At 37.2% G+C, this 26,005-nt stretch overlaps 1 long non-coding RNA gene across 22 annotated transcripts in view; it reads right to left on the reverse strand.

The window, feature by feature from the left end:
• The window catches only part of LOC102154178, a 199,163-nt gene that overhangs the window by 55,147 nt on the left and 118,011 nt on the right, over positions 1-26,005 (reverse strand). For 9 of the 22 annotated variants that reach the window (XR_005385337.1, XR_005385335.1, XR_005385338.1 and 6 more), the window contains exons 1-2: positions 12,755-13,108; positions 12,073-12,183 (exon numbers count right to left, since the gene is read on the reverse strand). This is a non-coding gene — a long non-coding RNA (uncharacterized LOC102154178). Of the gene's footprint in view, positions 1-12,072; positions 12,184-12,727; positions 13,168-19,116; positions 19,227-19,334; positions 19,454-25,826; positions 26,001-26,005 lie in introns of those variants that run through there. The other 13 variants (XR_005385350.1, XR_005385351.1, XR_005385346.1 and 10 more) reach the window with 8 other exon arrangements.

Here is a 26,005-nt window from a genome sequence, read left to right on the forward strand (position 1 = left end):
TCTAATGTCAGGCTCCACTTTGTCCTCTCAGGATGCTGATTACATGAATTTATAGCAAAGCTTCCAAGAGAGTTCATGGATGGGCTTTAGAGAGTCTACAAACACATCTGAAATTGTATGCAAAATTCTAAGTGTATATAACATATGCATTTTTTAATTTTTTTATTTATTTAGAGACAGATAGTGTAAGCAGGGATGGGGGCAGAGGGAGAAGGAGACAGAGAATTCCAAGCAGACTCTGCCTTCAGCATGGACCCTATCCCACAACCCTGAGATCATGACCTGATCTTAAACCAAGAATCAGATTCTTAACTGACTGAGCCATCCAGGTGCCCCTGTTTTTTTGTTTGTTTGTTTGTTTGTTTGTTTGTTTGTTTTGAGAAAAAAAAAAACCTCCAAAACTGGCATCACATTAGAAAAGGAGGTATTACCAAAAAAATATCAAGGACCACTAATTTAGGGCATAATATAGCATCGAAAAGTATCAATGGTAAAGTGGGTAAACCTAATTTTAAGTCAAAAGAGTTGGTTTTCAAATCCCAAGTTTTTCCTTACTAGTGTATAGGCATTATATATCTAAGTATAAATTTTAGAATATGCCAATGATTGATAACTCTGGAAAACAGTAAAGTCTATTACAGGAAATTAAAAACTAAATGCAGGCAAAATTATTAATAGTAATTGAATTTAGAGACTATTATTAATGTAAATTAACTTCCATATAATATTCCTCTAAAAACTGAGGAGTAAGATTTTTTTAAAGGCAACATTGTCTCTAAGAGATGGGAATAGAAAAAAATGAAAGAATTTCTAAAAAAAAAAATAAACTGAAGTATGTAATATAGTTTGTATTATAGATATTTGGATAAGTCATTGTCCCTAGATTATAAAGTCTTTAAAATGGAGAACTTTAACAAATCTCTTCATAACTACAATGTGTGATTAACATTGATTGACTGGATTTGGCAAGATCCCAATAAATCAATGGACACAATTTCCTAAGGAATCTTCCAAATCAAATTAGGTATTTTCTCCCTTCATATGAAGAACTTCTATAATACATATAGAGAAGATTTCCCTGTAGGCAAAGATAGAAAGTGAATTTTAAAATTTTTTTTAATTTTTTTATTTATTTATGATAGAGAGAGAGAGAGAGAGAGAGAGAGAGAGGCAGAGACACAGGCAGAGGGAGAAGCAGGCTCCATGCACCGGGGCCCAACGTGGGATTCGATCCCGGGTCTCCAGGATCGCGCCCTGGGCCAAAGGCAGGCTCTAAACCACTGCGCCACCCAGGGATCCCAGAAAGTGAATTTTAGATAGAGAAAACCTTCTAACAAATGCCATTGATAGTGCCATAAACAGAACCAAACAAAAAGAAATAACATCCCTCAAACTTAGTGGTGTCTCCGTGGATAAATTAAACATGAAAAATCAATGGATTGGCTAAAGGGAAAACAATCTGTCCATGAAAATGATAAATCAAGAAGAAAACCAAGTTAAGAAAGTAGTAGTTATATAAAATAAATACTTCTCTGAACATTTTCTTTACTAGAGGATTAACTAAGGTTTAGTGCATTTAAGTTAGCACTGGACATAGAACTCCACTCAAATAAATTAGTTTGAAAGGAGAAAATTGTGTCTCAAGTCACTTGGATTCTAGTTACCTATCTCACAAACATGCAGGAGAGCCAATATGTTGCACCATGAAGCAGGAGCTCAGAGAGGGAAACCAGAATCTCCTCTGCATGTGCTGGAACCCAGGTTTGCAAGAAAGTTTCTTGAAGACAAATCCATCTTTGGGGGTTGGTGCACTTGGAGACTGACACATGTCCTCGAAGTGGCTTACCTCTGTTGGAACATACAGAATTTGGAGTTCTAGGAACTAAACAGATCACTATAAGAAAAGGAAAAGAGGACCATGAAACTCCTTGTGATACCACTGTCATGCCAACAAACTGTCCATTCACATTCCTGGCAGGAGTTACACAGCAGGAGATTATACATGTTGCAAATCTGTTGTAAAAATAAAGGCATCCAAGAAGAGTGAGGATCCCCCTCCCCACGCCCAAGCCCAAGCCAGCATCCCAGAGGCAACAGAGACCCTGATCCATCAGAAAACTGTTCCGAGCACCAGCAAGTCCTTGCAGGAAGATGCCTGGCCTTGCAGGAAGTGCTGGAGATGGGCAAAGCTCAGATGATTCCTTGCTTTTAAGAACAGTTGAGAAGAAAAAAAAAAAAAAAAAAACAGTTGAGAAGCTAGGACACATGGTACAGAAGAAAAAAATGCCAGGCAGAAGAACATGAGGACGGAAGCAGTGTCCTTCCTGTCCACAACAAGAAGCAATTCACCACTCCCTGTCCTATTGGCAATAACTTGTTCAAAGAAAGGTAGATTTCAGAGGAGATGCACATGTGATCTAAAAGAATCTATAATAACTTGACAAAATTTAAAAGAAAAAAGAATGAAAGAATGAAAAGAGTGATGTTACAGAATAACAAACTCATGCCAAAGTTTTTAAAAACCAATCACTGGACCAGGTCCTTCAGAGAAACACAGTCTAACCACAGGCTGCCCCACTGTCTGTCCTACTACCTGGACCTGGGATGACTTCAAGTGCTGGATGAACCACTAACATTACCTTCATGATGCAAAATGCTAATTTTTCTCTAGTTGTTTTTTGGGGGTTTTTTTTGTTTTTTTTCAGAAAGGGAATCACAGTGTCCTGAAATGCTGACCCAAACCAAGTAGAAACAATAACCCTTGGGGAAATGGATCAACAGACTATGGTGGGGTAATCAACTCAATATAACTACCTGACACTGTCCCTTCAATTTTTACTTCTAAATTTTCTCTTTCTGGTTTTTACTCCCTACCATTTCCTTTCTTAAGGAGAAAGGCCTTATATGCTCATGAGACCTTAGCTCCCTGGGTTGGTTTGTTTTCATCAAATTTCTGGGACTCAAATGCATCACTTTTGAAATACCAATCCCAATTCATGCTGGTTCAGCAAAATCCAAATTTGAGGTCATCACACAGTATATTTTAAAACTCTCTGGATGTAGGTACTGGATGATACTAAAAGCTGACTTTGGAATAAGCAGGTGCTCTGCCAGAGTCTATGGAGTAAGTGGTCTGTTTCTTCGTGACCTGGGGTGATCAGAGTAGCCCTCACTAATCCCACTCCACACAGTATGTTTCTTCATTTATCAAGAGTATATTTCCATGGAAGTTATGAGAGCAGAATTGGCTGAAAAAATGACAGGTTAACTACAGAGTTTTCTGGAAACGCTCCCCCCCCCCAAAAATCACGTTGCTAAAAATGGCCTGGTGGTTCCAACTCTGCCATGTATTCTTCTAAATATAATGTCCATTATTTATAAGTGTGCTTGGGGAGGTTACAGCTAACCAATTTTTACCAAAAATGGAAGTAAATACAATTATCACACACACAAAAAAAAAAGCACAGATGAATGACAAAAATTCCTTGGAGTTTAGTGGTGGGAGATGAAGGATTTTTCCCTAACAGCCTCCACACCATTATAGTAAACATTTCCTCTTTGTATCTAAAATGTATTGGATGTTGGGGCACCTGGGTGACTTAGTGGTTGAGCATCTGCCTCTGGCTGAGGTCATGATCTCAGAGTCCTGGGAAGGAGCCCCACATCAGACTCCCCGCAGGGAGCCTGCTTCTCCCTCTATGTCTCTGCCTCTCTCTCTGTGTGTCTCTCATGAATAAATAAATAAAATCTTTTATAAATAAATAAATATGTATTGGATGTCTTCTCAGTACATAGCATTATGTTAGGTGCTGGTGTTTTAAATAATTGCTGGAATGTGTCACAAAAAAACAGTGCAAGGCAGGGTTGGGGACAAAAGGAAAAATGGAGCACTGAGAATGCCATTTACTTAGTAGAGTTAAGCAAGGATATTGACTTTGTGGCAATCAGCACATATTGGGTGGTTGACTCAGGGACTGAGTCAGACTAATTAGCTCTTAGCCTGGGAAGCCCTGACAAGGAGTGAAGACTGAGAAAGCCACAGTAGTGGTGCCAGAGCGTTCCAGCTCAGGCATGACAATTCAAGCTAGCCTGCACTGAGAAAGATAAATACTCGGTCAAGTGGACTGTGGTTGAAAGTGAAAAAATCAGAGCACATCAGGCCAAGGAATGAGAGCAGAAGGCAGTGGGTCAGGATCCACGGCAAGAGTAAACAGAGGAAGTAAGTTTCTGTAGCACGGCTAAAGGTTAAATTACCTCCAGTACAGGATTCTTTTTTTAATTTTTATTTATTTATGATAGTCGCAGAGAGAGAGACAGAGAGAGAGGCAGAGACATAGGCAGAGGGAGAAGCAGGCTCCATGCACCGGGAGCCCGATGTGGGATTTGATCCTGGGTCTCCAGGATCGCGCCCTGGGCCAAAGGCAGGCGCTAAACCGCTGCGCCACCCAGGGATCCCCAGTACAGGATTTTTAATGGGAAATAGCCATACATATTGGAAGCCCTTCTTGTCTTATAGGAACCACTTTGTAAGGGTGAAAGGAAACTTTAGACCATTTTTTAACCCACGTAAGTCACTGCCCTTGTCATCACGAAACTAGTTCCAGAGACAAGATATGTACAGAAAAAAAAATCAAATAAAGAAATGTTATTGTGCTTGTTCTGCAAATAAGACCTCATATTAAGCCTTAAAGAGGATGCAAGGATGCAGCTAATGTGGTCACTACTCTTAAAGTTTTTATAGGGTAAGGAAAAGATAAATATGTAAACAAAGTTCATAGCTTCATGAGAGAAATCCCAAGTAAGTAGAAGTATGAGACCAGGTCTAAAATAACAAAGCTTGAACTGCTAGGGACCTACAGTGGCACTTAGATTTCAATGGCAAAAAGTATCTAAACACAGGGTTAATCATCTCAAGCAAATGTTTCCTTCAGGGAAAGAAAAGTCCTGCCAATAACAGATGGAGACCTGAAAAGATTGCCCATTTAGTTAAGCAGTGATGGAAGCCAGTGCTGTTGACAATCACTTCAGCCACACCTGCATAATGAAAAATGACACCTGGGTGCCAAATTGTGAGAGTGTGTGTGTGTGTGTGTGTGTGTGTGTGTGTATAAGGTGTCAGTGTTTAAGCATTCTTAAAAATTGACAGTCTTCCTTAAATACTCCCATTCCTGTGTTCTTTATTCAAAAGAAATTTTAGTAATCTCTAATTTTAAGAAGTATATGTCATTTACTGTATATTTGTTCCCATTCACTTTTTTTTTCTAGAATCAAAAAATGGTTTTATCTTGGAAATTCACAAATTAGACTTCCTTACTACTTCTCTCCTTTCACCAGGAAGCCATCATTCTGTTCTTAAACAAATTGACAAATAAAAAAGGCCAATGAAACTCAAATGGACCATTTGAAACAGTAAATTGTAACCACATAAACTATAAGTTCTAAATAGAAACTGTGCTTTCCCATTTGTTTTAGACTATACTAATCAACATATATTAAACAAAGACTGGAAACTTGGTAGATGTGATTTGATTTTTTTTTAAGCTACGATTAAGTAGTTGGAAAAATGATTCTGAAGTATGTCCTAAAGGAATTGGTTTTATCATAGGATCTCTAGAGACTGAGTTTAGTTACTCAAGAAAGTCAATACTCTCTAATAAATCAGAAATGATGGGTGTGGTAACAGAACTATGAACATTGGAAAGAAAGCAAAATTATTTCAAAAGACATAATTATATGACTGGAAACTCAAGCAATTCAACTGAAAAACTTCTGTGGATGGAAAAAAGAAAAGGAAGTTAGGTCCCTTATGCCTGCCATAATGACTGAGATGTTCAAAAACTACCAAGTAAGCCTCATCACTAGGGGTCCAATGCTTTGTCCATGGGTCTTCCTACGGTCAACTCATCACTCCTTTTTCCTGGGGGGTTGACTATTCTACACTTTTAAAATTATTTTTACTCTAAGCTATACAGTTGACCCTTGAACAACATGAGGGTTAGGGACACCTACTCCCACACATTTGAAAATCCATCTATAATTTTTGATTCCTCAAAACCCTATTAATAGCCTATGATTGACCAGTAGCAATAACACAGTTAATACACACTTTGTACGTCATATATTCCATACTGTATTCTTACAATAATGTAAGCTAGAGCAAAGAAGATTTCATTAAGTAAATCATAAGGAAGAGAAAACACACTTACAGTAAATGTAAAAAATCCATGTGTACAACGAGATGATCAATGGCTGCTATCCTATGCTGGCAAACTGAATTTAAATAAAATATTTTTTAAAAAATCCATGTGTAAGTAGACCACACAGTTCAAACCCATGTTGTTCCAGGGTCAACTGTGCATTGAATTATATTCAAGATGAATTATTAATTAAAAACAGGAAGCATGGGGCATGGACACAGCAGCTTGTGGGGACCTCCAGCAGCTGGTAGGGATGAGAGGCACAGGGATTCGGGTTTGGAGCTCCATGGACACCCTGGTGCCAGGCCAGGACTAGGTGGAGGCCAGAGGAGCTGCAGGTTCTGGAGAGTGGGTGTCAGGGGTAACATAATACTCCTATAGCATCCCTGCTTCTATGTTAGTGGAAATGCCACCAGTCTTTTTCCCATTAAATAAGATGCTGACCTTAGGAATAAGGTTTATTAATATGTTGAATATACCGGATTTCCTAATATCGAACCCAACTTCATTTCTGGAAAAAAATTCTACTTGGTCACAAAATCCGATTGCAAGACATTAGCAGCCAAGTGCCTGGGCAGGAGTGGGGTTACCCCACCCCACTCCTGTCCTGGAGCAGCCAAGAGACAGCCATATTGGGGAATTCCTCCCAACTGTGGAAGGAACTTGGCCCAGCCTTGCCAGAGATGTGTTGCGATGGAATCTGCTACTGTGTTTTACAATGACAGGCAATAATATTTAAAAATTTTTAATTTATATATTCATGAGAGACACAGAGACTCAGAGACATAAGCAGAGGGAGAAGCAGGCTCCTTGCAGGGAGCGCAATGCAGAACTCGATTACAGGACCAGGATCACACCCTGAGCCAAAGGCAGACACTCAACTGCTGAGCCACCCAGGTGTTCCAATGATTTTGTTTTAAATGAAAACCTAAAACTGCATCACTTATCACCCACATGAAACTCTGATTATTTGAGGTCATTAGAGAAATATGAAAACAAAGCTTAGGGTCTAATTTATTCCATGATGGGTTTTTTTTTTTTTGTTTTTTTGTTTGTTTGTTTTTTTTACTTTTTGTACTATTTAGGAAAATTTCTGCATGTTATGTTGCATTCCATGGTATAATCTTGAATAATGATGAAATCAAAGATCCAGCAATTTGAACTTATTTTAGGTTGACTCATATAACAGCCAAACATGCCTTGGAATACAAATAAATAATGTTTATCTGAGAAATATAGCCCCATTATGAGTAAATTGTGCTAACACTGGTGACTAAGCAGTAACCTTTACTATCCTCATCCCATTTTCATGGAATATGTTTCAAATCCTCCCATCTGTTGGGTAAACACTTGGAATGTAATATGGATTCTTAATGCTCTGAAAGGTTGTGTTCTGGCATGAATAGCTTAAAGAAAAAAAAATTGGCTCAAGCAACTGATTGGATCATTTTAGCTAATATTCTATTTGAACAACAGTTTCTATTTGATTAGGATTTTTCCTTCCTTTGTAATTCTCCAAGTTTGTCTCTCTTATGTTTCATAGGAAATGAATCTGTGAGCAGAGCACCTACACTGATATGTATATATATCATTTTTTCATGAGTGCCCAATATCCTTTCCATCTAAACTTCAGAAAGTGACTTTAAAAATTCAGTTTCCCTTAATCTGTATTCTCAATCAAATTTCACCCAGGCTTGGGTGATTTAATATTTATACCCATAGTTTCTAAAAGTCTTACATAAATAAAGATTGAAATGTTAATTTGTTTTTTTTTTATTGTTTTTATTTATGATAGTCACAGAGAGAGAGAGAGAGAGAGAGAGAGAGAGAGAGAGAGGCAGAGACATAGGCAGAGGGAGAACCAGGGTCCATGCACCGGGAGCCCGAGTGGGATCGATCCCGGATCTCCAGGATCGCGCCCTGGGCCAAAGGCAGGCGCTAAACCGCTATGCCACCCAGGGATCCATGAAATTTTAATTTGGAAAAAAAAACAAAAACAAAAACAGGAAGCATGGATAAATACAACCTCTTTTTAGATGATTGTAGAAAATTTGATATTTTTGTAAATTTACTTAAGATGAGTCATTCATCTGTTCAGCAATATAGAATGGATGACTACTATATTTCAGGCATTATGCTGAAAGTTGGGTCTAAAATAAACAAACCAGAGAAGATTTCTACCCTCATGGATTTTATAGTTTAGTTGGTGAGATTATAAATAAATATATAAATAAATATACAATTAAATTCTTGTAGTCACTATGAAGGAAATGAATAAGATATAGTAAGAACACAGTATAAGTAAGAAGTCAGGTAAAACATCCCTAAAAAAAAGTGAATATTGAAGATGAGATCGATGAAAATTTGGAGCTTCCCAGAAAAAGAAATGAAAAAAGGGCTGGAAAATCAAAAACAAAAATACAATGACAACAATACTTTTGTGGCTAGAGCATGATACTCACAGAAAAACTGCACTGAGAGAGGCAAAGAGAGACTCTTCTTGCCCCTAGTAAAAAAAAAAAAAATATATATATATATATACATATATACACACACACACACACACACATATTTATATACACACACACATACACACACACATACTGGATTTTATTTTAAATATGGTTTGAACCATTAAACAATAGAATTTATTTACATTTTCAATGATTTTTATGACTTCTATGTAGAAATGGCTAAGAGGATGGCAAGGATGGGAGCAGCGATGCCACTAAGAGGCTCCTGCTGCATTGCAGGGAGGAATCCACTTTCCTAAGTGCTATGAGCAAATATACAGAGTGACTTACACTATGATAGGGAGCAGTGGAGATAGACAAATGTAGATATATTTGAGGAGTGCCTGGGTGGCTCAGTCAGTTATGCATCTGCCTTCAGCTCAGGTCATGATCCCAGGGTCCTGGGATCGAATCCCTTTTTGGGTTCCCTGCTTGGTGGGGAATCTGCTTCTCCCTCTCCCTCTGGCCCTCTCCCTGCTTGTGCTCTCTCTTCACTTATTCTCTCTCTCAAATAAATAAATAAATAGTTTTTAATGATTTCATTTATTTATTCATGAGAGACAGAGAGAGAGAGAGGCAGAGACACAGGCAGAGAAAGAAGCAGACTCTCTGAGGAAGCCTGATGAAGGACTTGATCCCAGGACCATGACCCGAGCCAAAAGCAGACGCTCAACTACGGACCACTCAGGTAACCCTAAATAAAATCTTAAAAAAAAAAAAAAGTAGATATATTTGAGAAAGTTTTGGCAGTGGACTGGACAGGATTTGATGATGGATTTTTGGATGTGAACAAAGGTAAAGATTTTCTTGTGCTATAAGTTCATACCTAGAATAACACCTAGCACAAAACAGATACTTAATAATAAATAACTGTTGAATGAATGTCCAGTATAAATCAGTGCAGGTGTCACTTACTAATATGAGGAAAACTGGAGAAGTTGTTTTCAGACAGGACATTGAGTTTCATATGCCTGTGGACATTCAGAGTATATAGAACCATTAGAACTATATCTAGAGCTCAGAAAAGCGTCAGAATCTAAGACCCGAGTTTCAGATAGATAATGGTATTTAAAGCGAACGAGCATATAGAGTAAGAAAAGAAGAGTATTCTAGATTGAGTGATGAAAAATTCCAGTATTTAGAGAATGGACAAAAAACAGGAGTTAATAAAGACTAACAAGGAGCATCCAAGTAGGGAGATGACATTCTGGACAGTGTAACATCAAGGATACCAAGACAGACAGTGCTTTAAAAAGAATGGAGTAGTCAACTGTAATAAAACATTTAGTTACATGAAAATTTCAAAGTTCATTAGATTTTACAAAACTGGTATCATTGGCAATCTCTGTGAGAGCAAAGTTTATGAATGATAGAGGCAGAGACAAATGAGTGTAGGCTAAACACTAAGTGAGAGGTCAGGAACTGGAAAATGCATATATGGACAACCCAATTATAAGCTGAATTTATCTGATTCCTATTCTTACCAAGTATACTCAAATGTTTCTAGAACTCTAGAAATTAAATATGTGTAAGAGATGACAGGAGAATGACGGTATATAGTCTTTCATTTATTAGAAAGAAAGGCAAATTAACTCAGAACTAAAAAAATAGAAATGTAAAGATCTCCTTATGTCTTAAAAAAGAAAATTGAAGATTTTAAAACATCAATCATGAATGCTGCTTTTGGCTATTTTTGATGTTGTAACTTGTAGAAAACAATACAGTGTTAAAGGGTGATTAAAAATAGAATGACTGTATGGAGTAGAGACACCTGACTACTCGGAAGGCCTGAACCCAAACTATCTCATATAAGAGAAATACACTCACTGAATTTTTGAAATCTCTTCACAGTGGCTGACACTACTGTAACTAATACACAGAATGGAAAAACAAAACAACAAAAAATCTTACTTAAAGCCATGTATTTATCATATAAAGTACAAAAATAATGGAATAATTGTCAAAATTCTAAAGAGAGTTTGTAAGATTTATATCACCATGAAATGGGTCAACAAATCCCTGGGAAACTAAACTCTAGGGAAAATACTATAATTTTCTACTGCTGATGTTCTTGGAGCTACCTTGGTTCCTATACTTTCTATGATCTCTCCTGACCCTCAAAATTCAATCCCTATTTTTAACTTATAAGGTAGTTTGAGTTGGCCCCTTGAACCACGAAAATATTTAACCAACGCATCTTGTTTTTAGTAGTAGCCAAGAAAAGAAAAATAGAGAAACCGCATTCTTCAAATACTGGTATTTGGGAAAAGAAAATCTAAGTGACAACAGTTGTGTTAAGGTCTAAAGTTCTTTACATACATACACACAAGATGGAGAACAGAAAAAAGTGATGAGGAAATTAGGTCACACAGAGAATGAATTCGTTAACTTTCATGATAGTGAATATTTTGGGCAGTTCTGGACTATAAAATCTGGGCATTGACAAACGACACTGATGAGGAAGGACTAAGCTATATAAGAACTGACTGATGGGACTAGTACCCTTTATTCTAGAGAGGGCATACATAACTATCCTCGAACATTTTAGAGGTCAAGTGCTCAGGGGCAGTGAGGTCAGAGTACACCATTAGGGCCTCAGAACCCAGAAACACTTGGCTTCAGATTGCAGAACTTAGAGCTAATACAACCCGAATCAAAACCTGTCAACATTTGGACCAATACTCGTGAGCCATCCAAACAAGCTGGTATCCCGAAAGGACTATAACAAAAATGGACGATAAATAAGACTAAGTGGATCATGCATATTTAGAGCTCAAATGAGGACAAAGGTTAAAGATGAGACAGAAATAGAAGCCTAGCTTAAAACGGGTTCATTATTTAGAACCAGTTTTCACTTATCTGAAGTTTTATTTTTGTGGTTTCAGAAAGAGGTGGTGAGGGAAATCCCCAAAGTGCTAAAGGAATACTTGAGCTCTGATGGAATAATCCTAACATGTTTTATAAGTTTTAAGTTTATAACTTATATATAACATATTATAACTAATATGTAAGTACAGGGCATTTTTTATATATTGTTTCATTTAACCCTCACCAACATTTTAATGTCAGATGCCTTACTGTGACTAATATCTGGTGGCTCAGTGGTTGAATGTTTGCCTTCAGTTCAGGGTGTGATCCCAGAGTTCTGGGATCGAGTCTCACATCTGGCTCCCTGTATGGAGCCTGCTTCTCCCTCTGCCTATGTCTCTGCTTCTTCTTCTGTATGTCTTTCATGAATAAGTAAATAAATAATCTTGGAAAAAAATCCTCATATTTATACATCAGACTTAGCTACTACACCTCTTCTCTACAAGAAATTAAACAATTATATAAGAGATCTATGAGTAGAACCAGGCACTAACCACAGCAGTACAGCACTGAATAACTGTAATTCTCTGTAGAACTTTCTGAAAATGGAAGCAGCTCTCTCAGAATGAAGTAAGGTTCTCATCCTTCAGCGGGTTCAAGAAGAGCTGAAAGACAGAGTAGTTATGCATTAGGTTAGGCAAGAAAATCTTTAAGGTCCCTTCCCATGTGAAGATTCTAATTCTACATACAGAATAAAAGGAGTTAAGTGAAGTGTTTAAGTATTTTAAGCAAGGGAATTGGGTTAAGATAACCTAGATCCAAATCTTAGGTAGTCTCTCCACTATTAGCTGTTTGATTTTGATCAAGTTGCATAACCTTCCTAAGCACCAGCACCCTATCTTTACGATGGAGAGAAAAGTATTGACCTCACAGAGTTTTACATAAAATTATGAGACAATACACATAAACACGCCAAGTCCAGTGATGCACAATGAGCATTGCTAAATGGTAACTGCTATTAACACAATTCAGTGAATGACATATTGCTTAAATTTTGTCCCCAAACAGAACTGTAATAACTTTTTGTGGTTAAGGAGAAGTCAACTCTAAGTACTGAGTGTCTATTTCATCACTAGAGTTAAACTCTAACAGATCTGGGGTAATGAAGGGAGGAGAGAAAAAGAAAAATAATGAAAGAAGGCAGAAAACCTTGTGTGAACTTTCCCATTACTCAACTTGATCAGATTCCCTGAGTTACCCAAGTGGTAATTGTTGCCAATAAGGTAATCAGATGAAACAATCCAATATGAAACAATGTGGAAGCACTGAGAACTAAAATTCTTCCAGCCAGGATCCGCAGTGCCCTGACAGCAAGATGGCTTCAACTGTTTAATAGAAATCTCGTTCTAGCAAGAAATTGTTTAAATGTTCTATATCAATTTGACCAGCTCATTTTCATTTCCTTTTTCTCTCCAGTATATCTATGATTATAGAATCATTCTCTGCCCAGAATTAAAAAAAAAAAGTAGTACAGTTTGAGGGCGGGTACAGAGATTTGATGATATTTTTAAATCTCCTACTTATGTTCTTTCTTACACTTAAAGCTGTGGTATCAATGTAGTCTCAACATTAGAATCACTTGAGGAAATCTAGAACCCATTATGCTTGGGTTCCACTCCTAAAAATTCTGATTCCATTCAGCCTGAGTTAGGGCTGTGCATCAGGAATTTTTTTTTAACATCCTCCAGATGATTCTATCACTCAACTGAAGTTTAAAACCATTGACTTAAAACCCTAAAAAAATTAGAGCTGCCTTAGAATGCAGTATAGTCTCTAAAGATATATTTGTAGACATCTGGCCTTTCCTTTGGAGCTCTGATAGAGAATAGACTCCACAAGTGCTTTGGGAAGTTATTTCTTTGAGCAACATGGGTCACCTTGATGCATTGAGGGATCATGTCCTGCTTGTTCTTGGTATAAAGTTCCAAAGATATTGTAATTTCCTACTAACTTGATAACCATGGAGGAGAGCTGTCTTGTTGAGCCCTGTTTGCCTTTAAAATAAGAGATGTCTCCCAATATGCTTCAACTATGTGCATGGCTAGACTTCTCCTCCACACACACACAAGATAAATAAATAAAAATAAAAGGAAAAGAAAAAGAAAAAAATCTTCCATCTTTCTCTAAGAGACTTCAACAGCTGATTTAGAACAGTGTTGAAGCTTCCCACACATTCTGAGAGAAGTTGCCAAAGAAAGATCAAAAGGTAATTAAGGAGAAAACATCACTGAAAAAAAAAAAAAGATCAACATTAAGGGACTTATATGGAGGCAGAACTATTATAAGAAATAAGAGACATACATATACATACACATGTACTCACACACATATAAACACATACGTATTAAATCTTGGGTGCATAGCACTGGATTAATCTTCACACTTTGTTCATAAAACATGATTGTCAGGCATGGACTTCTCATTTAATTTTATTATTTTATTTGTTTTTGACCAATAAAATGAACATTCCTAAGTGCCACTACCTAACTTAAGATCTAGACTATTACCAATTACATTTATGTGTTATTCCTTTCTCTTCTTGCCACTTCTCTTGCACATATATAACTGCTACTCTCAATTTTGTGCTTTTATTTTACTTATAGACATTACTTAAATAGGTATGCCTAGTACTGTTTACTTTTGTGAACATTTTGCAAAAGGGAATCTTCTGGTACTTGCTATAGGACTCAATCTAATATTACTAAGACTCATGCACAAAGTTTCTGTGTGTTAATTTTCACTTTTATATAATAAAAATGAATGTACTACAGTTTATATATTCATTCGCCCATTAAGTATTTGGATTGTTTCCAGTTCTTGCTATTACCAACAGTGCTGCTGTGAACATTATTCTCCAGGTCTGCTAGTGCACACATGCAAGGGCTCCTCTTTGGTTTATACTAGTTCCTCTTGAAATCTGATAAGTCCAATTCACGAAAATATTCAACTTAGAAAATAAAGTCAAATTATTCTCCAATGAATGACAGGTCTCAATGATTTCAAGTTTTGGGTCAATTTTTGTTAATCAAAAGTGTGAAGAAATGCATTTCAATGAGATCTTAGGGTTCTTCAGAAGATCTAATTAGAGACTAAAAAGGCTTATTTTAGCATTAAAAATGCTGAATCTAGATGAATTCCATCAAGTTCTGTCAATCTTTCAAAGAACAGATGATTTTGATAGCATTCTATAACACAGGAACATTTTGAAAGCATCTCTATACTTAAGTTTACAAACTTTGGAACCTTAATTTAATTTTAGAATACTACAAAAAGGGAAGCTGTAGATTCATTTCACTTATGGTCACTAATGAGAAATTCTGAATAGCTACTAATCAGCAAGTTGAACCCAGTGGTGTATTAATAAAATCATGCATCATGACTAAGTAAGGTTTTTCCCGGGAATGTAGGAATTTTTCACTATTAGGAAAATGATTGATGTAATTTATACCATCAGAAAATTAAAAGGAAAACACAAATACATCACTGGATGATGAACTCTGAAAACTCAGCAGGCTACTATATTTAATGGAATGAAACTATCCAACATGAGACATATTCACACATCTGTGTATTGGAAAATTCTTTAAGGACAATTACAGTATTTATTCATTTTTACCCTCATTATCCAAGGTGTATCACCTAATGGAAACTCTGAGAGGAAAAAAAAAATATGTGTTTCCATTTACTTCCAGTTTAAAAGAAAATAAAACTATGGCAGGGTGGGGGGTGGGCAAAGATGCTGTATTCATGGAAATTCTGATATAGTACAAATAAAAAGAAAGACGAATGGAAACCTGAGACGTGAAAAAAAAAAATCAATCATGGTCATCTGTACTCTTGTGGTTAAGATATAATCCCATGCTAAATAAATAACCTTGTACATAAATACTTCTCTAAATATATGAGAATGACCTTGAAATTTTTTCTAACGTTTCCCTCTCATTAACTCCTAAGAGTCTTTGGCATTAATGCAAATATGAAGGACTGTCACAGTCTTGTGCTTGCTCCGCAGTCATTGTGCAAATACATCCCGGAGGTCACAGACACCTGGAGAGTACTTTATTAAACCATAGGATAGCCCTCTTGTCAATCCTAATGCAATTGAATGTGCTGCCACTGGTGCTTAATGTAATTCTTTTCTTGACTGATTTTTGTTCTATACCATCTATAGTTTATGAACTTTTGCCAGGTAAAATAATTTACATCTGAATCCTCAACAAGCTCATAGTGAAAGCTTTTGGCTTTTACATCTTCTTGTTTCAGATGCTGAACAACACAGTTAGCTTCTTTAATGAAAGTACCTATGTCTATGCACACACACAAATGTGCTCTCACGCGCATATTCTAGATCTGATCACTCAGGGGCTTCACCCATTAAAAATGACGGAATTCCTTTTGCCCAATATACAACATTTCCAAATCATGTCAGCTCACAGGAAGGCAAAACCATGGGACTATATGCCACCAGCCAATTGCTAGGAAAAGGGGAATTGCTTCTGAGTTGTTGGAATTTTAAAATGTGTATTTCAACAACTGTTAAAAATAAAAGCTAACTTACGAATTCAAATGTCAAAGCTCTAAGAATGGTGCTGGCGGAGAAGACAGGGCACTATTTGCATTATAGCAGATAGATTTTTCTGGTACTCCAAGAAGAAACAAGGTTTGGATAACTCAATTTCGTGTAAGACTTAAAAAATTATTGCCTTTTGTTACATTAATTTATACCTATCAGTTGGGAAGAAAGTGTGTCAGCTGTGCTTCCGAAAACTGCATTTGTTTTCATCAAATGTTTATCTCACTGTAAACTAAAATCACTCAAACAAAACAAAACTTCTACATATTCATTCTTAAACCACAGATTCCTTTTGAAACCAGACAATAAGAAAACCAGACATAAACATTCTGAAAGAATTAAACTATCCACTTGTACTTCCTAGCACAAAGTTTCTATTCTTTATTCTGAAGTGCAGATGGACTGTCTTTTACTTTCTTATGGGTCAGAGATCTAGGAATTTTTTAAAAAGTATATTAAGTTAAATACTTTTGTGATACTCAGAAGTCTTGCAATAAACCTTGCCAACAAATAAAAAAAAAAAAACAGGAAAAAGAAAGGAACATTTGAATCATATTAGGGGGATTCAAACTTAAATAAATTTGATAGTGCTTTTGGGTAGCTATGGTCTCAGCTATGGTCCCTTGAGATAATATATGAGCATTGCTGACCTCCTCACAATTACTCAGTAAATGGCTATGATTGGTACCATTTGTCCGGTATTTGTAAGGTGCTACTCTACTAGAGTATGGTGCAAACATTTTAAATTTTTCCTTCTGAACACCACTATAGGACACTCCTATTACATCTTGTTCATATACAACAAGAAACTGAGGCTCAGAGACTTGCCCAAGGCCTCACAGCATAAGAGTGAGGTCCAAGATCAGATTGAAAACTATAGATTCGGGAATCCCTGGGTGGTGGCTCAGCAGTTTAGCACCTGCCTCCGGCCCAGGGTATGATCCTGAAGTTCTGGGACCGAGTCCCGTGTCGGGCTCCTGCATGAAGCCTACTTCTCCCTCTGCCTGTGTCTCTGCCTCTGTGTGTGTGTGTGTGTGTGTGTGTGTGTGTGTGTGTGTGTCTCATGAATAAATAAATAAAATCTTAAAAAAAAAACCTCTAGATCCCAACACAGAAGAGATGAATGCTTTCCCTATGCAAATCCATGATAAGGTGATAATTAAAATAATTCTAGGCTATAAGATAATTGTTAGTCCCATCAAGATCTTATTTTTTTTTCAAGATGACTTTTCTTCTCTCCTTAAATATCTAATTCTTTCGTTCAGGAGGTGAGATTGAATCCGGATTTAGATTCAGACAGCTTGAATCTAAATTCCTGCTCTGCCACTTACTCATTCTGTGACTTGGACAATAATAAGCGTCCTTGGTGCCTTACCTGAGGGTAACAGTAGTATATCCCTCATAGCACTGCTGTGGAGGTTAAAAGAGTTAAACTATATGTCAAGAGTTTAGAGTAGTACCAGGTGCCCAGTAAGCCATGAATAAGCATCGGCTTTACAATTAACATTTAAATTTTGTCTTATGTTTGGAGGACCTGGCTTTTCTCATGTTCCTACCCAGATACTTGGTCTGCCTGCTTATGACCCACCTTATTTGCACAAATAAGTAAGGCAACAAGCACTTGAATCCAGTTAAGATTTGGCCAGAGTAACAACATGTTTGGGAAGTTTCTACTTTGTACTCTCATCTACAGATGTGGTTTTGTCAAGTACTGGGTGACATTCATGTGTTCCTATTTTAATACATAAATAAACCTGAAAGACAACTAGTAATAACTGGTCTCTTTTTCCAAATCTGTCTAGATTCAACATAACTAATGTTTTCCTTCAGAGGACCGTAGGTAGGGCCCCTGGACACAAATGGTTAGAACAGCTGACTCCTCATCTGGAATAGTGGGAGGATGACGGCAATGCCTGCTGGCCTCTTGGTTGTAGTACTACCAGGTTGTAATAATCAAGGTTAGCTGCATGACAAATTATACATGCTGTTCCATTCTACTATGACACAGATATGACTAAGGCGCTAATGAATACATCTATTTAAGGAACACAGATGCATTTATTTTGCGAATGTGATTTCAAATTTTCAAATTTCAAAATTTTTCAAATTTTCAAACAATCAATGTATATTAGATTTTTTGAACATGTAAATATCAATGTTCTGTTTCGGACAAAGTTTTATTTAGAAAGTAATGTTTAATAGAACTAAACCATATTTTAAAAATTTGTCAGAAAATTAGGAAATATCTTTAAAAATATGTAATATGTTGATGTTTAGTGCCCTCCTTCACTGTCTAAAGGTGACTCTTTGGGACAAGGCATTGTATGGTTTTGTATCTATATTTCTGCTCTGTTTTACAATCCACCCAGGCCTCCTGATCTTTCTCTCAGCCTCACCCTGACTGAGTCATTCAGTTTCTCCTAGTTCCTCTTGAAATGAACTTGGGCTTTTTAGGTCAAAAGACCCACAAGGGCACTTAGAGTTCTGGCATTGCCAAATTGACTACAGTCAATTGACATTGACTAAGTATTAGTCCAGGGATAGATTTATATTGAAAAAGTTGGCATCTCTTCTTCTGCCTTGACAAGAACTACCAAATAGTCTTTTGGGCTTTTTCCTGGCCCATCCTGGGAAGGAGAAAAAAAGTCTATCCAATATATACAGACAGATGAATAGATATAGTTTTATAGACATCAATTTAATGTATTATTAATCAATTTAAACCTTCTTAAAAACATTATGTTAAAAAAAAACATTATGTTAAAATAAATTACAAAATATAGATAAAATTCTTATCAGTAAGCTGATCACCCTTTGCCTTGTAAATGAGCCTCCTACTTTTTCTTTCTTGCCTCATTCAAAATGTTTCATGTCAAGATGCTTCAAAATTATGTGACATCTCTTTTAATTCTATGTGGGCACTAAATTGGGCAAGATTCCACTCACTTAAGCCAAAAACACTGACCTTTTAAGCTATTATCTTGGAGAAAAGCCACTCAAATGGAATTTTCAAATGTACATGCAGTTCTTAGAAGCCACAACTTTGCTCCCCACTCATCATTTTAGCACTCTGACCTATTCACACATTACAAGAAAAATAGGAAAACATGCATAATAATCAGGCACAAAGCATTAGTGGAAATATTTTCAAAATCAAACCACCAATCACTAAATGAAAATTACTTGATGACATTCTGTGTCATCCCCGGCTTCTGAGCTTGCAGGGGTACAAAGCCTACTAACCACATCTCCAGGTTATTTTGCCAGGGAGGACTGAGCTGGAGTTCTTCGGTGCAAGAAGCCTGTGTTAGAGGGGGAAGGTGAGAGAGAAAGAGAAGGTATTATTCTCAGGTGGCAGTTGCTGCAGGTATGGTCTAGTCAGAGAGCTCATGAGGTTTTGCCCAAGGCTTTTGGGTAACTTCCCAAAAAATACCCATGTTAGTTGCTGCAGGCAGCTGAGACTATTGGTCGAGCTCCACTCACGTTCTGCCCTTCCCAGGTTCCCTACGTTAAACTTCTTTTCTATTATTTCTAAATAATACCAGGGCTTATTTCTGCTTTCATGACCAAAACATAACTTAAACATCAAACAAATGCCCAAATATTCAAAAAACAACTCAAATAGTAATTTTCAGTTCACATATACAGTATCTTATTATTTATTACAGTCCTCATGCTGTACCTCAGAACTTATTCTTCTTATAATTGATAATCTGTATCCTAGATCACCATATCTCCCTCTCTCCTCATCCCCTGGAAACCACCATTTTATTCTCTGATTCTATGAAATCAGCACTTTTTATTTTTTTAGAAAAAGAGAGAGTGAGCAGGGGTTGGTGGGGAGAGGGAGAGAGTCTTAAGCAGGCTCCACAACAGCACAGAGTCTGACAAGGAGCTCAATCCCACGCCCCGGATGGATATCACAATCTGTGCCAAAATCAAGAGTCAGATGCTTAACCAACTGAGCCACCCAGATACCATATCACTTTTTTTTTTTTTTTTTTAAGATTCCATGTATGAGAAATACCATACAATATTTGTCCTTCTCTTTCTGGCTTAATTCAGCATAATGTACTCCAGATTTATCCATGTAGTTAACAATATGATATTGTACACTTGAATGTGGCTGACAGTAGATCCTATGCATTCTCACCATATACCACACAAAGTTATCTACGTTAGCTACATGAGGTGATGAATGTGTTAATTATCTTGACCTTGGTAATCATTCTATATGCATATGTATACCAAATCACCAGGTTGCACACTTTACATGTATACAATTATATTTGCTAATTATTCCCCCAAAAAAGTTAAAAAAGTAATTTTCAGTTCACTGACAGATTTCACATCACATCTTGACTGAACCTCACAACAATCTTTCAAATAGATGTAGTTGGTATTAGTGGTCTTATTTAATATGAGGAAACTTAGATGCTTCTAGATACAATTCCTTCCTGAATGCATGTTTCCTTCCTTTTTGAATGAAGAACCAAATTAAATAATAAAGTATATGAAGATGCAATGCAAGGATTCATCTGCAATTTTATCTAAGACCTAATTTTTAACCTTGTCTTTGTGAGAAATCTCAATATGGTAGAAGCTTTCTCAACTGGCCCTCCTTTAAGTGACCCACTGGATTAACTTTAATTAACAATTTCCATTTCCTCTATAAAGTAGTGACTAATGGGGATCCCTGGGTGGCGCAGCGGTTTAGTGCCTGCCTTTGGCCCAGGGAGCGATCCTAGAGACCTGGGATCGAATCTCACATCGGGCTCCTGGTGCATGGAGCCTGCTTCTCCCTCTGCCTGTGTCTCTGCCTCTCTCTCTCTCTGTCTCTGTGTGACTATCATAAATAAAAAAAAAAAGTAGTGACTAATGTGCATTGCACATTGATCCCATCTAGTAGGGATCACACAAATTAAGTTAATCAAGAATCAGCTGTGTTTCTTCCCAATCCTTGTTATACCAGGTATACCTGATACTAGAATTAAATAATTTAATAATCATTACATAAATAATAGTAGCAACTATTTACAAAGCAGTTGCTATGTTCCTGGCACTGTTCTATACACTATATAACTTAACAACAACTTGAAGTAGATGTGATTATCCCCCCTTTAGACATGAGCAAACTAAGGCCCAAAGATAGTAGGAAACTTGTCCTGAGTCATATAGATAGAAAGTTGCAGATCTGAATACAATCTAAGTCCAGAACCCATGCATGCTGTTAACTACTATACAAATAAGAATGCAAGAAAGACTTACTTCTTTGAAAACTAATTAACACAAAAACTCACACAAATGCTCACAGCAATATTATTCATAACTGTCAAATGTAGAAACAATCCAACTAATAAATGGATAAATAGCAGATGGTATATCCATACAATGGATATACAATGTTCAGCCACAAAAATGCATGCAGTACAGATATTTGCGACAATATGAATGAATTCTGAAAACATTACATTAAGTGAAAAAGCCAGACACAACAGTCACAGGATGTATGATTTCATTTATCTGAAATATCCAAAACAGGTAAATCCACAGAGATATAAAGTAGAGCTGTGGTTGCCTAGAGCTAAGTGTTTAGAGACAAATGGGGGTGGCTGCTGTAGGGTATGGGATTCTTTTCGGAATACTGAATATATCCTAAAATTCATTGTAGTAATAATCATGCAATTCTATGAATATACTAAAAGCCATTGAATTTAGGGGGAAAAAAACACAACTAATTTAATTGCTTTGGAAAAACTCCATTAAGGTGGCCTGCTAAAAGAAACACAACAGAAATGCAAATGTCAAAAGACTTGGAAAAAGCATTAATGTCCATAAGGATCTTGCAACTGGAATATCTCAAAGGTGTTTTTACCTCCAGCTTCATTTGAAAGAAACTACAACTGGTAATTGTAAGCACTGTGTTATGGATGTGGGTAATACAAGAAAGAAAAGGTGTAAGTCCAATAAAGCAAGTACATGAAGCCCCAGGGAAGCCCTGAAGAGGGGAGCAGGGGAAATCAGGGAAGATTTCAAGGAAAGAGTGATACTTGAGACTTGAGATGGTTACTGAATGTCTTCTAAACAGTGCTCACCAAACACCAAAAAGTGCAGATGGTTTTCCCAACAGGAACATGAAAGCCACCTGATCAGGATATGGTGAAAAGTTCTGTGTGCCTGCAATAGGAGGTGGATATAAAGAAGAAACAGCAAATGGAGAGGTAAGTCAGGGCAAGAATGTCTCACTAGGGATTATTTTGTCTGTCCAGGAGATCCAACACAGATGTTTCAGTGAAGATCAAGCAGTGATGCAAACTCTCTGTTTAGGAGAGAGGACACCTCCTTGGCAATGCAGACTGGAGCAGAGAAATGATGGAGGAACAAAAACCAACCAGGCGCTCATTCATTCTCAGAGCAGGAAATGATGAGACCAAAACCACAGCAGTAGCCATGAGGATGGAGGAAGGGATGCATTGATCTCTCTGTACAGAGTAAAAAGAGCTTAGTGATGAGAATAGAAGATCAACTCCGTGAAGTCAGGAAGCAGGTGGTTTTGCTCACAACTTTATCCTCAGAGTCTCTAGGAATCCCTGACACACAACTCATGTTCAGTATTTGTTGAATAAATAAATGATGTTGAAAGTGTAGAAAGGAAGGAGATAAATGACTCTGATTTTTTTTCTATTTTCTAGTAGCATTTTCTGTGTTGGTGAATGATATTTTCAAATGAAAATGAAGACTGTAAGAGAAAGATCAAAAGGGAAATTATAAGTTTGCTGGGACAGCTTGGGATTGAAGTACTTGAAAATAAGACTGTGGTGAAATTGTAAAAACATGTAACTAATTGAAATATGTAGGCCGGCAGTTTCAGAAGGAAAGAAGGGTTAGTGCATACAGGTTTTAGGAGTGCTTGAGGTACAGATGACAGCTAAAATTGATACCAAATGGGCTCAAACCAGTTCCATCTTCAGAAAGAGGCAGAATGATAAGAGTGGTAGCTCAAAAGGCTGAAGAAAGGAGGAAGAGCCAAGGCAGTCTGGACTAGAACACTCATGGCATCAGTGAGGGATGTTAGAGAAGAAAAAAGCTAATATTTGGGTTTCTAATCCTGAAATCAAAATTAGGAGGGACTCTCCATATTTATTCCATACTGACATGGTGGAAGAAAGATGGCTTCTTGCAGCTATCATTCCCAATCATGCCAATTGATCATTAGACATTGGAGTTAATCCAGTTTCTGGATTTAAAAACCCATCAGGTAATCCCTGGAGCATCCTCAGCCAAATTTCTAGACTTGTTTTTCTTTCCAGATGATAACTTTGCTGGCCTTGTATTAAAATATTGCCACCATGAGGCACTGTTTTTTTTGACATTTTCATGTTAGGTTAGAAAACAATCCAGTAAAAAAGACTAATCTCTCTGCAAATTAAATCATGATGCTGAGCATGTATCCACAGTAAGAAAATAACCAAGGTAAAGAAATACATTGTCTACCCACTCAGGTGTTAACGTGACAAAGGTATATTCAGAGGGTGGGATCTAGAAGTGGAGGGCCAAAGGACAAGGAAGCTCCAGCTTCTCTCTAGCCCCAGCATAAGGGAAAGTGCACTGACTACAGGTGTCCATTCTCATCCTCCAGATCAAAACAGCTTTGAGGTACAATGGTGTACTTCATCACTATGCCTACAATTACTCTAAGGAAGAATTGTCAGGATATTGTGATTTCCTTTGTTCTTACTCAATGGCCTCCAGCCAAGTTCCTTATCTTTACTGTTTTTGTAAGGACCTGTCCCTGGAGGTAAGCTTCTGGTGAGACTGTACAGTTAGCCAGCATTCTCCTTCCTCTAACATCTTTCCACAGGAATACATGAATCCAAGAGCAGCCTCCCTACAACTCATGTCTCAGTGGAGTCATTTGCTCTCAACATCAATGGACTAAGAGAACACTGATTCATAAGACAATTTTGTTGACTGTCTACTGTTTGTTGAGCATTAGGCTAAATGCTTTGGACACTGGATACATCAGAGATTAAAACAGAAGTTTTCCTTCTCTCATGAAGATCCATGAGAATGAAAGAAAGCAGGAGAAAAAAAGATTAACTTTCATACTGTGGAAAGTGCTGTGACAAAAGCTGAACCTTCTCAAACTCACTGGCCCCTTGCTGTTCCTCCAATGCTCAACACTGCTACCACAGGGCCTTTGCATTTACTGTTCCCCCTCTTATCTGAAATAATCTTCCCCCTGTTATCTGAATGACTCATTGCCCTACTTCCTTTAAGATTTACACAAATGTCACCATCTCAGGGAGGACACTTCTTACCATACTACTTAAAATTGTAACTTTTACTTCTCAAATTTTCATCCTCATTCCCTAATTTATTTTTCTCCAAGCACCCGCCACCTGCTATCATACTATACAATTTATGTATTTGATTTCCTGTACTAGAAAGAATGTAAGCTACTTGTGATTAGATATATTTGTCATATTAATTGATTTACTCCATGTCTATAATAGTCCCTGGTACATCATTGATCCCTTTCCTAAGACAGACAAAGTGGGGGTAAGGAAGGGAAGACTATTTTAGATTGGGGAGGGGTAGATCAGACGCCTTGCTGAGGAAGTAATACAAAGAATGTAATAGATCTAGTCATGCAAAAAGAAGTGGAAATGTGTGAAGGGCGAAGGCCCTGAGGCAGGGAGCAACCAGCAGGTGCAAGGATCTGAACCAACCAGTGTGAAACAAGGGAGGTGGTGCCTGGGACAAGGTCCTAGAAGTAACCAAGGGACCAATCATGGGAGTGCCTTGTAAGTCAGAATAAGGGATAAGAACACGCAAAGAGAAGGACTTGGGGGAAGGAAGAGAGGAAGTACACAAACCCTGGCTGCTCTATGGACACACAGATTAAAGGAAGCAAAAACAAAAGGATAGAGAGCCTGTTAGAAGATTTTAAATATCCCAAGACAAAGATGAAGATGACCTGGACAAGGGCATATCAGTGGATATGAGAAAACAATACGAATTTACAAAATTGTCTGGAGATATAATTAGCCACATTTGCTGAGGGATTCACTTGGGATGCAAAGTGTGTAGAATCTCATTTCCAACTTAAGAATCAGATTTCAGGGATCCCTGGGTGGCTCAGCAGTTTAGCGCCTGCCTTTGGCCCGGGGCATTATCTTGGAGTCCTGGGATCAAGTCCCACATCAGGCTCCCTGCATGAAGCCTGCTTCTCCCTCTGCCATCTCTCTCTGTGTCTCTCATGAATAAATAAATAAAATCTTAAAAAAAAAAAAAAGAAAGAAAGAAAGAAACAGATTTCAGCAAATGTATCCAGGTATTCCATCAAAAATAAAATGCTAGGACTATGTTGTAAAATGAAAGGGACATAAAAGTCCAAACCATTTGTTAGATCTTTTTTGAATCTCTCTGAAATCCTCTACCTCCATTAAATCTGAGCATAAGTTAACTTGCATTTCTATTTTAATCCAAAACTTTGAATTTCAGCTGGCAGCCCATACAGTCAATATTTGTTTCTTACTCCCTCTTCTTTTCGTATGTATCCACTGCTTCACTGACACCATTTCATTCTCAGCAATCCTGTTGTGTTTGTGTTATTACTTATGAGAAAACCAAGGCTCTAGGAGGTTGAATATTTTTCCAAATATCACTGACCTGGCAAGTGTTGGATCTTGGATTTGAACTCATGTCTGCTCACTCGCAAACCATTTTTCTTTACTACTCCTTATGATTTGGATTATTCTACATTCAAAACAGCAAATAGTTTTCATTTCCTGCCCATTTTTACTTTCAAATAGGTCACTTCATTATTTTATAGTACTTCTATTCACATT

This window comes from Canis lupus, chromosome 37 (genome assembly GCF_011100685.1).
Source record: "Canis lupus familiaris isolate Mischka breed German Shepherd chromosome 37, alternate assembly UU_Cfam_GSD_1.0, whole genome shotgun sequence".
In the NCBI taxonomy this organism is placed as follows: Eukaryota; Metazoa; Chordata; class Mammalia; order Carnivora; family Canidae; genus Canis; species Canis lupus.